Genomic DNA, 12,550 nt, shown 5'->3' with positions numbered 1-12,550 from the left:
TTGCGCAAATCTTTTTATATTCATAACACAGTTATAGAATTACTTTTTTTAGATTCTACAAAGCCGGTACTTTCAATCGATTTAGTAGGTTTACTGACTAAAATCGACGAATGTTAGAATGAACTCCAGCTGTTGTTCCTTATCTCACTTTATTACCTTAAGCTCATCTTGCACACGTCTAGATTATCATAATAGAAATCTGAAAAAGTCACAAGTATGAAGGATAGTTTTTGACTAAGTAAAAGGAAAGAAATTCGTGTCATATATATATATATATATATATATATATATATATATATATATATATATATATATATATATAAGTCTAGAGATGTGCACAACGATACTAATATAAGATTGTATTATACGAAGATGTTGTTAATAAATCGTGTTGACAAATATTTCGGCTTAACAAATAGCCTTCTTCGGTGTCAATTATTTTAACAATACTGATAATATGTATAAAAATAGCTCAATAATACAGGTAAGTTTTGGTCTATTGATTTAATCCAAAATCCTGAACATCATAATATAAAACAAAAGTCAATACTCAAATATACGTGACTGTGTATATTTACAACCCAAAATGAGTGAAAAATAAAACTTAGTATTTTTTATTGATGCCGTTTGGATGATGTACATTTAGTTCCTTTATCCAAAAGCTTTCCCGAACCTGTCGCTGGGCATCACTCCAGTGAATGTTCTGTTCAATCACTAGGATCTTCATCCGGTTAAAGTCATCAAGTGTGTGACCAGACTGTCTGAAATGCTGAGAAACTGGGAGAAGTGGCTTCTTAGAGATATCACTCCTATGGCCATTGAGGCGTTTGTGGAAAGGCTGCTTTGACTCACCAACATATTGGAGGCCACAAACCGAACATTCTAGAATGTAAATAACATTCATACTTTTGCAGTTAACATTGCAAAATATCTTATAGTTATTTTCGGTTGCCTTACTGTGAAAAGTTGATGAGTGATGCATCTGTAGGCAGCATTTGCAGCGTTTTTCATCACACGAACGACATTCTCCAGAAGTACTTCTATTATCAGACACTTCAGCCCGCACCAGCAGGTTACGCAGACTATTGGGTTGCCTAAAAGCTATCATGGGAGGCTCGGGAAAAATCTTGGATAGTTTGGAATTCTTTTCAACTGTTTTCCAATGCTCACGAATGACACCGAAGCTGTTTTTGAGAGATGGGTGGTAAGTAAGAACACATGGAGTCCTTTTATTTTTCTTTTTATATTTGTATTCTAACAGTTTACTCCTTGGAATAGTTTCCGCTTTCTGAAAGATTCAGATTTTATCTTTTACCTAAAATTCATAAGACCAGTGAAATATCCACCTACTGAATGCCTGGTCAAAATGCTCACGCTGGTACTCAAAAACAACAACTTCACTTTTGATGGAGACCATTATCTGCAAGTTAATGGAACTGCTATGGGCACCAAAATGGCTCCATCATATGCCAACATATTTATGGGCAAATTAGAAAAACAACTCCTTGAATCTTCCATCGAAAAACCGCTTTCCTGGTTTAGATTTATAGATGATGTGGATATGAAATGGAATAAAAGTGACGAGGATTTAGATACATTCATCACTCATGCTAACAACATACATCCAAGTATCAAATTTACTCATGAGAAATCTAAATCCAAAATCACCTTCCTCGATACCTCCAGCTCGCTCACAGATGGCATCATATCCACTGATCTATATTCTAAGCCTACTGACACTCACCAATATCTGTCCCCTAAAAGTTGCCATCCTGCTCATTGTACTAAGAGCATCCCGTACAGTCAGGCACTCAGAGTCAAGCGAATATGTTCCAACTCAGAAACAACTAAAAAACAACTACGTCAACTCGAAACCCGCTTGAAGAGAAGGGGCTACAAACACAAAACTATCCAAAAAGGCTTTCAGAAAGCGGAAACTATTCCAAGGAGTAAACTGTTAGAATACAAATATAAAAAGAAAAATAAAAGGACTCCATGTGTTCTTACTTACCACCCATCTCTCAAAAACAGCTTCGGTGTCATTCGTGAGCATTGGAAAACAGTTGAAAAGAATTCCAAACTATCCAAGATTTTTCCCGAGCCTCCCATGATAGCTTTTAGGCAACCCAATAGTCTGCGTAACCTGCTGGTGCGGGCTGAAGTGTCTGATAATAGAAGTACTTCTGGAGAATGTCGTTCGTGTGATGAAAAACGCTGCAAATGCTGCCTACAGATGCATCACTCATCAACTTTTCACAGTAAGGCAACCGAAAATAACTATAAGATATTTTGCAATGTTAACTGCAAAAGTATGAATGTTATTTACATTCTAGAATGTTCGGTTTGTGGCCTCCAATATGTTGGTGAGTCAAAGCAGCCTTTCCACAAACGCCTCAATGGCCATAGGAGTGATATCTCTAAGAAGCCACTTCTCCCAGTTTCTCAGCATTTCAGACAGTCTGGTCACACACTTGATGACTTTAACCGGATGAAGATCCTAGTGATTGAACAGAACATTCACTGGAGTGATGCCCAGCGACAGGTTCGGGAAAGCTTTTGGATAAAGGAACTAAATGTACATCATCCAAACGGCATCAATAAAAAATACTAAGTTTTATTTTTCACTCATTTTGGGTTGTAAATATACACAGTCACGTATATTTGAGTATTGAGTTTTGTTTTATATTATGATGTTCAGGATTTTGGATTAAATCAATAGACCAAAACTTACCTGTATTATTGAGCTATTTTTATACATATTATCAGTATTGTTAAAATAATTGACACCGAAGAAGGCTATTTGTTAAGCCGAAATATTTGTCAACACGATTTATTAACAACATCTTCGTATAATACAATCTTATATTAGTATCGTTGTGCAAATCTCTAGACTTATATAATTTTTTCCTTATCTGCACAGTATCGTCTATTCTAGACGATCCGGTACATAGTAAATTTGCTGGTTGGTCCTTTTTATAGACTTCTATATATATATATATATATATATATATATATATATGTTAGAGGGGTCTAAATACAGCACAAACAACATTTTCCAAAAGACCAAAAAAGTGAAAAAGTATATTTTAACAAAACGCATTTGACTAACAGGTCGAACAACAAATGTTCTTAAACCCTGCTGACTGCCATTGGCGATTGCCAAATAAACGGATCACAAGGTGTAATAAATGGATCTTAATTATAAATTTAATACCAAACAAAAAACAATAAACTTGCGGCAAAGATGGTATACCGCAAACAAAGGTGCAAAGATTTTTGTACACCATATCCGGATTTCGACAATTAATGTCTCTTCAGTGATGTTAGGAATCGGAAAAGTATTTGGAATGCCATTTAATTTACCTCAATTTAGGATAGACTCTCGAATTTTGAGGAGTCAAATCAGGATCATATAAACCCAAAGGCAAATATAATACAAGCCCAAACGAAAAAATATAAATAAGTCTAAATTGAAAACAACGTTCAAACCTATGATTGCGTTGGATAAAAACCGCGGTATACCATCTTTGCCGCAAGTTTATTGTTTTCTGTTTGGTATTAAATTTATAATTAAGATCCATTTATTACACCTTGTGACCCGTTTATTTGGCAATCGCCAATGGCAGTCAGCAGGGTTTAAGAACATTTGTTGTTCGACCTGTTAGTCAAATGCGTTTTGTTAAAATATACCTTTTCACTTTTTTGGTCTTTTGGAAAATGTTGTTTGTGCTGTATTTAGACCCCTCTAACAAGAAATTTGTTTTGCATGCACACGTATAAAAATTGCGGTTTTTATCCAACGCAATCATAGGTTTGAACGCTATTTTCAACTTAGACTTATTTATATATATATGTTATAATATACATAATTACTCTAAATATCAGCACAACAATGTCATATCTGCAAATTTGCGGAAGCAAATTTTTGTTCTTCCCTCGCCGGGATTCGAACTCATGCTATTGTGATATCGAGACAACACCGCCTGCACTGAATCCAGCGCTCTAGACCACTCGGCCACCTAGACTGAACTAAAAATTAGCTTTCGGTGGCCTAGTGTTACCTTTCCTCGTCAGTAGAATCTAGAGTTGTATCACAGTACATGATAAATTAGGCATGAAGATGGAATTGATTGCTGATAAGCTAAATTATCTATCGTAGAGGATCGTAAGATGCAGTCACAGAAATAATTATTTGATAAGTACATCTAAACAAGTGACAACTTTACGACAGATCCATCCATTGGATCATCAGTGAAGGTGATACACGGCTGAAAACACATATCATATTCATAATTACTCTAAATATCAGCACAACAATGTTAAATCTGCAAATTTGCGGAAGCAAATTTTTGTTCTTCCCTCGCCGGGATTCGAACTCATGCTATTGAGATATCGAGACAACACCGCCTGCGCTGTGTCCAGCGCACTAGACCACTTATATATAAATGCCTAAGAATGAAACTTTAACACGATAATGAGTGTTATAAAAATAGTTGTTAAATATTATACATTCACGCTATATTTCGCTAAACAAATTAGCTTCATTAGGCGCGTGCAGCCATCCAGGTAAAATCTGATGCTGCTAAGATATTTTTTGTAGCTTATCGTACATTTCCAAGGAGATGTACGATAAGTTGCAAAAAATTCTTTATATATTTATGCATACACTGTGGTTACATATAACACTAGATTGCAGGGACACAACACGTATGACCGCAGCTCGGGTAATACTTAAATACTAATGTCCTTTATGTATTTGTCCTGTAAAGAATTAATATTGGTGATATATCTGTAATAGTCTCCGTTTAAGTGATTCACAGCATGTGTAGGCTCAGACGGTTAATGGTTAAGTGATTCACAGCGTGTGTAGGCTCAGACGGTTAATGGTTAAGTGATTCACATCATTTGTAGGCTCAGACGGTTAATGGTTAAGTGATTCACAGCGTGTGTAGGCTCAGACGGTTAATGGTTAAGTGATTCACAGCGTGTGTAGGCTCAGACGGTGAATGGTTAAGTGATTAACAGCGTGTGTAGGCTCAGACGGTTAATGGTTAAGTGATTCACAGCGTGTGTAGGCTCAGACGGTTAATGGTTAAGTGATTCACAGCGTGTGTAGGCTCAGACGGTTAATGGTTAACATGATATACTAGTAAAAATATACGTTTTTTATTGGTGGTAACCGTATTTTGAAGTGCACGTCATGTTTTATCGATATTTGTTTTTGTGTTATGGGGCCTTCGTCTCATTGCCGTATATCCCACATATCCATTCTCAGAATTATAAAAGAGATGATGTCGAAGGATAAGCATGAACGGCTCCTCAATGAACACTGGTCATCTTACTCGGTAATCAGCTGGAGGCAACGAACTAGTAAGCTTGTAAAAAAACTTCAAATTGACATTCGTCATATATATTAGTGGTCAAAGACTGAGCACAAAGCGTGCACTGCCTCTTCACATAACACTCGCTCGTAATATTACTTGGTAGTCATAGACAGGAATGAGGTAGCCTTCTAATAAAATTGGCATAGTTATTCAGTGTAGGCAGTCAGTAACCTGCTATCATTTGACATTCGTCAGAATACCAGTAGTATAAGTCAGTAACGAGTTAGCATAACTTAACTCGTCATATTATACTGAGGTAAAAACCAGGAATGAATATGAATATCTAACTCCCTCTCGACATTCGACATTTTATATATAGTCAAAGCCCGAGTTAGCATACCCTGCTCTCTTATGTGACACTCGTCATATAACCCAGGAGTCGAATGTTAGTAAATAAGTTATGATATCTTGCTCATAACTTGACACGCGTCACATGACTGAGTGGCCAAAATCAATCAATTAGCATATCCGGACCCCTCACTTGACACTCATATGTCTGGTTAGTTATATATATATCTAAAAATGGAAAAGGTGTAATACCACCAAAGCATAGTACGTCACACGAAAATAGGTCGAAAAAAATATTCCCTTGAATTTGACAGTTGTAGGTAATTAATCCTACATTTCATTGCAGTAAATCATTTCTGGGTCATAAACATATAGCTTGGGTATTTAAAAGACACCATTATTTTTTTTAGGGTTTCTATAGAATATTTTGGAAACTTGAGGTTACATGGTTACTAAAGCTTGTACACAGGTTAATAAAAGGGGGAAATTTGATTGGTTAACTTCTAGTGATGGTTTTTTTCTTATATGCAATGAAATGTTATGTGAAATTTTTTCTATAGTACTGGACAGGATAAAACTTTACTCATGCCAAGTATTTCTTTATTTGAAACAAAGATAAATTCTGCACAATTTTTTGAAAAGTGCAAATTTAACAACGACTAATAGAGGAAAATCAATGGTGGTATTAAACCAAAACGATATTTCCTAGTATACAGATTGATGTTGGGATGTTGCTATACATAAAAGAGAATATACAGAAGAAAAATTGAAGTCATGTCATTAATTTTTTTCATTGAAGATTAATTGGCCTTCAGTATCAATTTTCATATGAATGCTAAGTAACAACAAATCTGGTGACGAATAATTTTCTCCATCCAAATAGAATCTTTAATATTTTGCAGATTCCCCACTCGGACGCTATTTATTTAAATTTCACAAGAAAACTTTCTGGTACTTTAACGGAGTGTGATAACTGCGTTAACCTTATTGCCTTTTATTTCTTCTATATACTTTAGTTTTGAGTAAATGGTGTTGTCAAATTCAAAATGTCAAATGTTTTAACGCATTTGTACATTCATAACATGTACTATAATATATTTTCATTTTTTAGAATCCATCAGTTCTGTAATCCAGGTCTTTTTGTGATCAATTAAGACCATAGGATGTATTGTCATCACATGGTGTTCGTCGTCGTCGACGTACACTTTTTCAATAAACTGTTAACACAGAGATATGTCTCGCCTATTTGTTATTTTGATAATGCAAATGTTGAAATTAAAATAGCAATACTTTAACATGTAAGTTATGAGGGGCCTGATGGGGGGTCTCATCACGATTCACGAGTTGATTTTTTTTTGTCAATCACGATTCACAGAAAATAAATTTCCATGATCACGGATCACGAAAATATAAAAAAAAAAAAATCTGTAGAAAAACGGATCACGATAGCGAAAATGCGCCGATCACGAAGAACGAAAATAACCCACCAGGCCCCTCAGTTATGCAAATATTCAAAGTCAATGCACCATGACTGAAGGTACTACAGGGCTAAATCTCCATGGAAATGAGATGTGCCAATGCTAATACAACTGCAAACCAAATACCATTGACTTTTCATAAGTCATTCCCTTTAAACAAACCTTAACACAAACATTAACTTGTAAACTATGTAAAAGTTTCAAAATCAATGAACCATAATTAGGGGGTGGGGTTATATAATCTCCATGGGAATGAAACTTGCAAATGCCAATACATTTGCATACTGAATATCATTGACTTAACATTAGTGGTTCATCTTAAACTGACCTAATCACAAACTTGTACATGTAAACTTAGCAAAAGTTTCAAAGTCAATAGACGATGACTGAGGGGTAAGGACCAAATATTCTCCATGGAAATGAGATTTGCTAATGCTTATACAACTGCATACCAATTATCATTGACCTATCACTAACGGTTCCCCTTAAACTGACCTAATCACAAACCTATGAATAAGTTTCAAAGTCAATAGACCATGAATGAGGGGGCGGGGCCAAATAATCTCCATGGCAATGAGATATGCCAATGCTTATACAACTGCATACCAATATCATTGACCTACCACTAGTGGTTCCCCATAAACTGACCTAATCACAAACTAATACATGTAAACTAAGCAAAGTTTCAAAGTCAGTAGACCTTGACTGAGGGGGCGGCCAAATAATCTCCATGGTAATGAGATGTGCCAATGCTAATACAACTGCATACCAAATATCACTGAACTACCACTAGTGGTTCACCATGAACTAGACCTAATCACAAACTAATACATTGTTGACGCCGCCGCCGATGCCGGAAACAGCATACCTATATCTCGCTTTTTGACTCCGTCAAGGCGAGACAAAAACCTTCTCTCCTGAGCTAATATCGGATTGACAGGAACTGTAAACAAGATTAATATCAAGGCAAATATACAAATTAGTTACATGATCTTACATGTCTAATAGTATTTATAACACTATCAATACCGGTAACTGTTTGTTGAAGTTCAAATCCTCTTATAAAACTTTTTTCAAAATTTGTTTGAATTGATAAACAAGCAAATCGGGATAATTTCATTAGTAATAGGGCCGATATCTTTTTGCGACAAAAATGATATCTGTTGCGCCACAACTTATCTGCGCCAGTGCTTCTTCTGTGCCACTTCATTTTGGAAACTCATAGGTTTCATTTGCGCCAATAAAACAATCATACAATTCAGATAGTAGATAATAGGTAATATATATTGTGATGATTGCTTAATTGAGAATGATTTTATTTAAGGAGGGAATGAAGGCTTAACAAATTCAATAAATAATGGAGATCTTTGCATTGACCAAAAATAATTTAATGATCTTGATTTTACTTAAATGTTTTGAAAAGCTGAATGAGAAATAAAATTGACAGCAATAAAGAATGAAAATAAATATCCAGATGAACAGTCTCAGGTTCTTCTGAGCTGTTTATTATCGACAATTTAGATATAAAAAAATTCCAAAAAGTCTCATGTTGCAGTTGTCAGATCAAATACACGGTTCCTTCATTCAGCACTCAAGTTTAAAAGTGTTATGTACAACATTAAAGACCCTTTAGTGAGCAAGCTCTATTACTCATGCCCCTTAAAACAGGGAAAAGCATTTAGTGACATGGTTTATTTGTTTCTGTGTAACTTAAGATAGCTATGATTTTTCTGTTAATATTTTTAAAAACAGTAAACTAAGTTGTCTTACACAAATCTATATTGGTTACCATAACCTTGATTATAGCGACCACATATCAATAGGAATATACCTCTCATTATATGTCCCAGTCACCATTGGGGTTTAAAATTATGGATGAACAACATATGAAAAAATCAGATTTATATAGTGCAGCGCCAGTGGTCATATATTCATGTAAGGTTTCAACCCTATCTGCAGTTTTTAATGTAACATCCAGAAACAACTTCTTTGCACAAATTGACCTTTGAGGTGTTGACTTCAAAATCAATTGGAAGCCTCCTCTCATTATATGGGATCATATATCTAAGTTACTCCAGTTAACAAGCACATATGTAGTATTTGATTTAGAATCAAGAAACCAACCTTCGGTACAAATTACAATCTACTTTTAGTAACTTTGACCTGCCCTTTGAGGTATTGACCTCAAAATCAATAGGGATGACCATCATATTTTACGTGACCTTATATTAAAGTAAGGTTGCAATCTCATATTAAGTATTTGTGTGAGCATCTTGAAATGAAAATAACTGACATACTTACTGAGGAAGAATGATGATCAAATGGATGTGTATTGTAAATAGTTCAAGTTGAAACTAGTAGTGGTACATAAGACAAAACATATGTATTATCCAGGGGCCAAACTTTTAACCATATCCAAGACAAAGCCTTACAAATACAAAAAACTTGCTTCATAGGTGGCTATTCACATGTGACACTCTGAATCATACCAAAAGTTGTGAATGATTTCACCCATTACTGCTGAGGACATTGATGGTACTTGCAGTAATTCCACCAGTACTGTATGTAAGTAACTTGTAACCTGGACACACCAGTGACTGCTGGGAAAGACTGACTAACAACCAAGAATAGAATGGTGACGTCTGGAGACAGATGGCATTCAGGGAAGACAAACAAGGGTGTGAAGGGTTGGCACCCCAACACGCTGTTCCTGTGAAGGAACACCATACCAAGCTACAACACAGAATAACGAGCAATACCCCCAGGGTCTTCCGAGACGGGGGAGGATGAGAGACCCATTGAGCAGGACAAAACGGTAACAACTCGGCTAATCCAACGGACTTTGACTGGAACAACGGCAGAAACTAAGTGTCATTGTGGAAAGGTTTGCAAGAACTTAAAAGGTTTAAAGATACACCAGGCAAGAACTAAGTGTGGATCTGGGAAGCAGCAAAGGGAACGCACAGTTAACACTGATGAGACGAAGGAGGACCACAGCCAGGATGCACACCACAGTGCGGAGGACCTCTTACATAAGGAAGCTACTCAGATCAACATTGAGAAGGAGCAATGGAATCAAAACCAACAGAAAACAGCGACAATACTTTCAACAGACAGCTGGAAAGAAAGGATACAATGGCCATCAACAGATGATAGGAGATGGGAGATCTTTGATGAAGACCTAGACAAGATCTTAGATAACACACTAACTGGAGATGTACAGAGAAATATATCATCATTGTCAACAATTGTATATGCAGTAGGACAAGAACGATTTGGAGGTAGCAACACCAAAACAGTGTAAGCCACTCAGGGTAACACCAAACATAACCGACGTCAACAAGAAATACAAACACTCAGAACCGAAATAAATGATGTCTCAAAGCAGTATAGAAGAGCAAACGAGAAGGAAAAAGAATGGTTAAATGAGCTAAAATCAATACTGAGGGAGAGAAGAAACTATCACAAAGAGCAGAAAGAATCAGAAAAGTAAGGAAAGAAAGACGGAAGAAAAGAGCAATGTTTGTTGCCAAGCCTTACAAGTTTACCAAAGCAACACTGGACGGAACGGAGGCGGGATCAGCGAAAAGCACAAAAGAGGAAGAGGAAAAACATCTATCAGAGAGACACAGCGACGTTATGCAGTGGGAACATCTAGGAAACTGCAAAAGGATAGAAAATGTGCCAGAACCAGAAATACCAATGAATATTAAGGAACCATCATGGAAAGAAGTGTCAGATGTAGTGAATAAAGCTAGGTCTGCATCATCACCAGGACCAAATGGCATCCCGTATAAGGTATATAAGAATTGCCCAAAGATTTTGAAACACCTGTGGAGGCTACTGAAAGTGGTGTGGAGGAAAGGGAAGATACCATCATGTTGGCAGAAAGCAGAGGGGTGTTTTATTCCAAGAGAAGAAAAATCAGAAGACATCACATAATTTCGAACAATATCCCTCCTAAATGTAGGAGGAAAGATCTTTTTCTCTATCATGGCTAGAAGGATGACATCATTTATGACAGATAACAACTATGTAGACACTTCAGTACAGAAGGGCGGGGTACCAGGATTCTAAGGATGCGTGGAACATACAAGCATCATTTCACAACTGATTCAAGAGGCCAAAGTGAACAAGAAAGATCTTACAGTAGTATGGTTAGATTTGGCCAATGTCTATGGCACTATTCCTCACATGCTGATACAGGAGTCACTAGATCATTACCATATTCCAGACCACTTTAAGATAAGAAGTTATCTCAGTAGGATTGAGCTGCGGTTTACAACAAGCACATTTACAACAACTTGCAGAAACTACAAAAAGGAAGGAATAGTTACTGGACGTACCATCTCAGTTATCTTGTTTGTCATGGGAATGAATATGATAATTAAATCTGGAGAGAGAGAAACTACTGATACACATGTCCAGGCTAGATGGGCGTTAAAGGCCTTGGAAGAGACAGTAACATGGGCAAGGATGGCTTTCAAGCCAAAGAAGTCTAGAGCTCTAATACCGGTAATAAGAAAAGGGAAGAGCACACACCAAGTTGAATTGAAGGTGCAAGGAGAAGTCATTCCATCAATAATTGACAATCCCATCAAGTGCTTAGGAAAGTGGTTTGATGACTCTTTAAGTGACAAGAACAATATAAGGAGAATCGAACAACAGGTTTCAGAGGGAATGAGGAACATCGACAAGACAGGTCCACCAGGAAAATTAAAGGCATGGATATACCAACATGGACTCCTGCCAAGGATATCATGGCCACCTATGTTGTACGAAATTACATTGACAACAGTTGAGAAGCTTGAAAGAACCATCAACAGGTGTCCCTCCAAGTTTTACAACTGTAGGACTGTACAGCAGGACAGCAAAGTTGCAGCTACCATTAACATCAATAGTGGAAGAATTCAAAGTAAGCAAAACTCGCCTTGTAATGACATTGAAAGAATCTAGAGATGACAAAGTAAGAAGAAAACAGCAGGTGTCCAAGTAAGAACAGGACGGAAGTGGTCAGCCTCCAAAGCAGTTTCAGAGGCAGGGAGTAGATTAAGGCATAAAGATATCGTAGGAACAGTGGCAGTAGGAAGACAGGGCCTTGGAACATCGAAAAGTTGCTACTGGAAAAATGCTAACACCCAAGAGAGACGAAGTCTAGTTCAAAGAGAGTTAAAATCTAGATGAGAAGAAAACAGACAAGCAAAGACAGTAAAATTAGGGAGCCAAGGTGCTTGGTCGAGATGGGAATTAGAACAACGATCCCTTACATTGTCAGAAATATGGCGATATCCTCAATACCAACTACAGTTCATTCTAAGATCAGTGTATGATGTGTTACCAACACCTACAAATCTGCACAGGTGGAAACTTTCAGAAACACCAGATTGTCCCTTTTGCGGA

This window comes from Mytilus californianus, unplaced genomic scaffold, assembly GCF_021869535.1.
Source record: "Mytilus californianus isolate M0D057914Y unplaced genomic scaffold, xbMytCali1.0.p SCAF_5, whole genome shotgun sequence".
Lineage (NCBI taxonomy): Eukaryota > Metazoa > Mollusca > Bivalvia > Mytilida > Mytilidae > Mytilus > Mytilus californianus.
The sequence above is the reverse complement of the archived record's forward strand: the minus strand, read 5'-3'. Positions refer to the sequence as shown.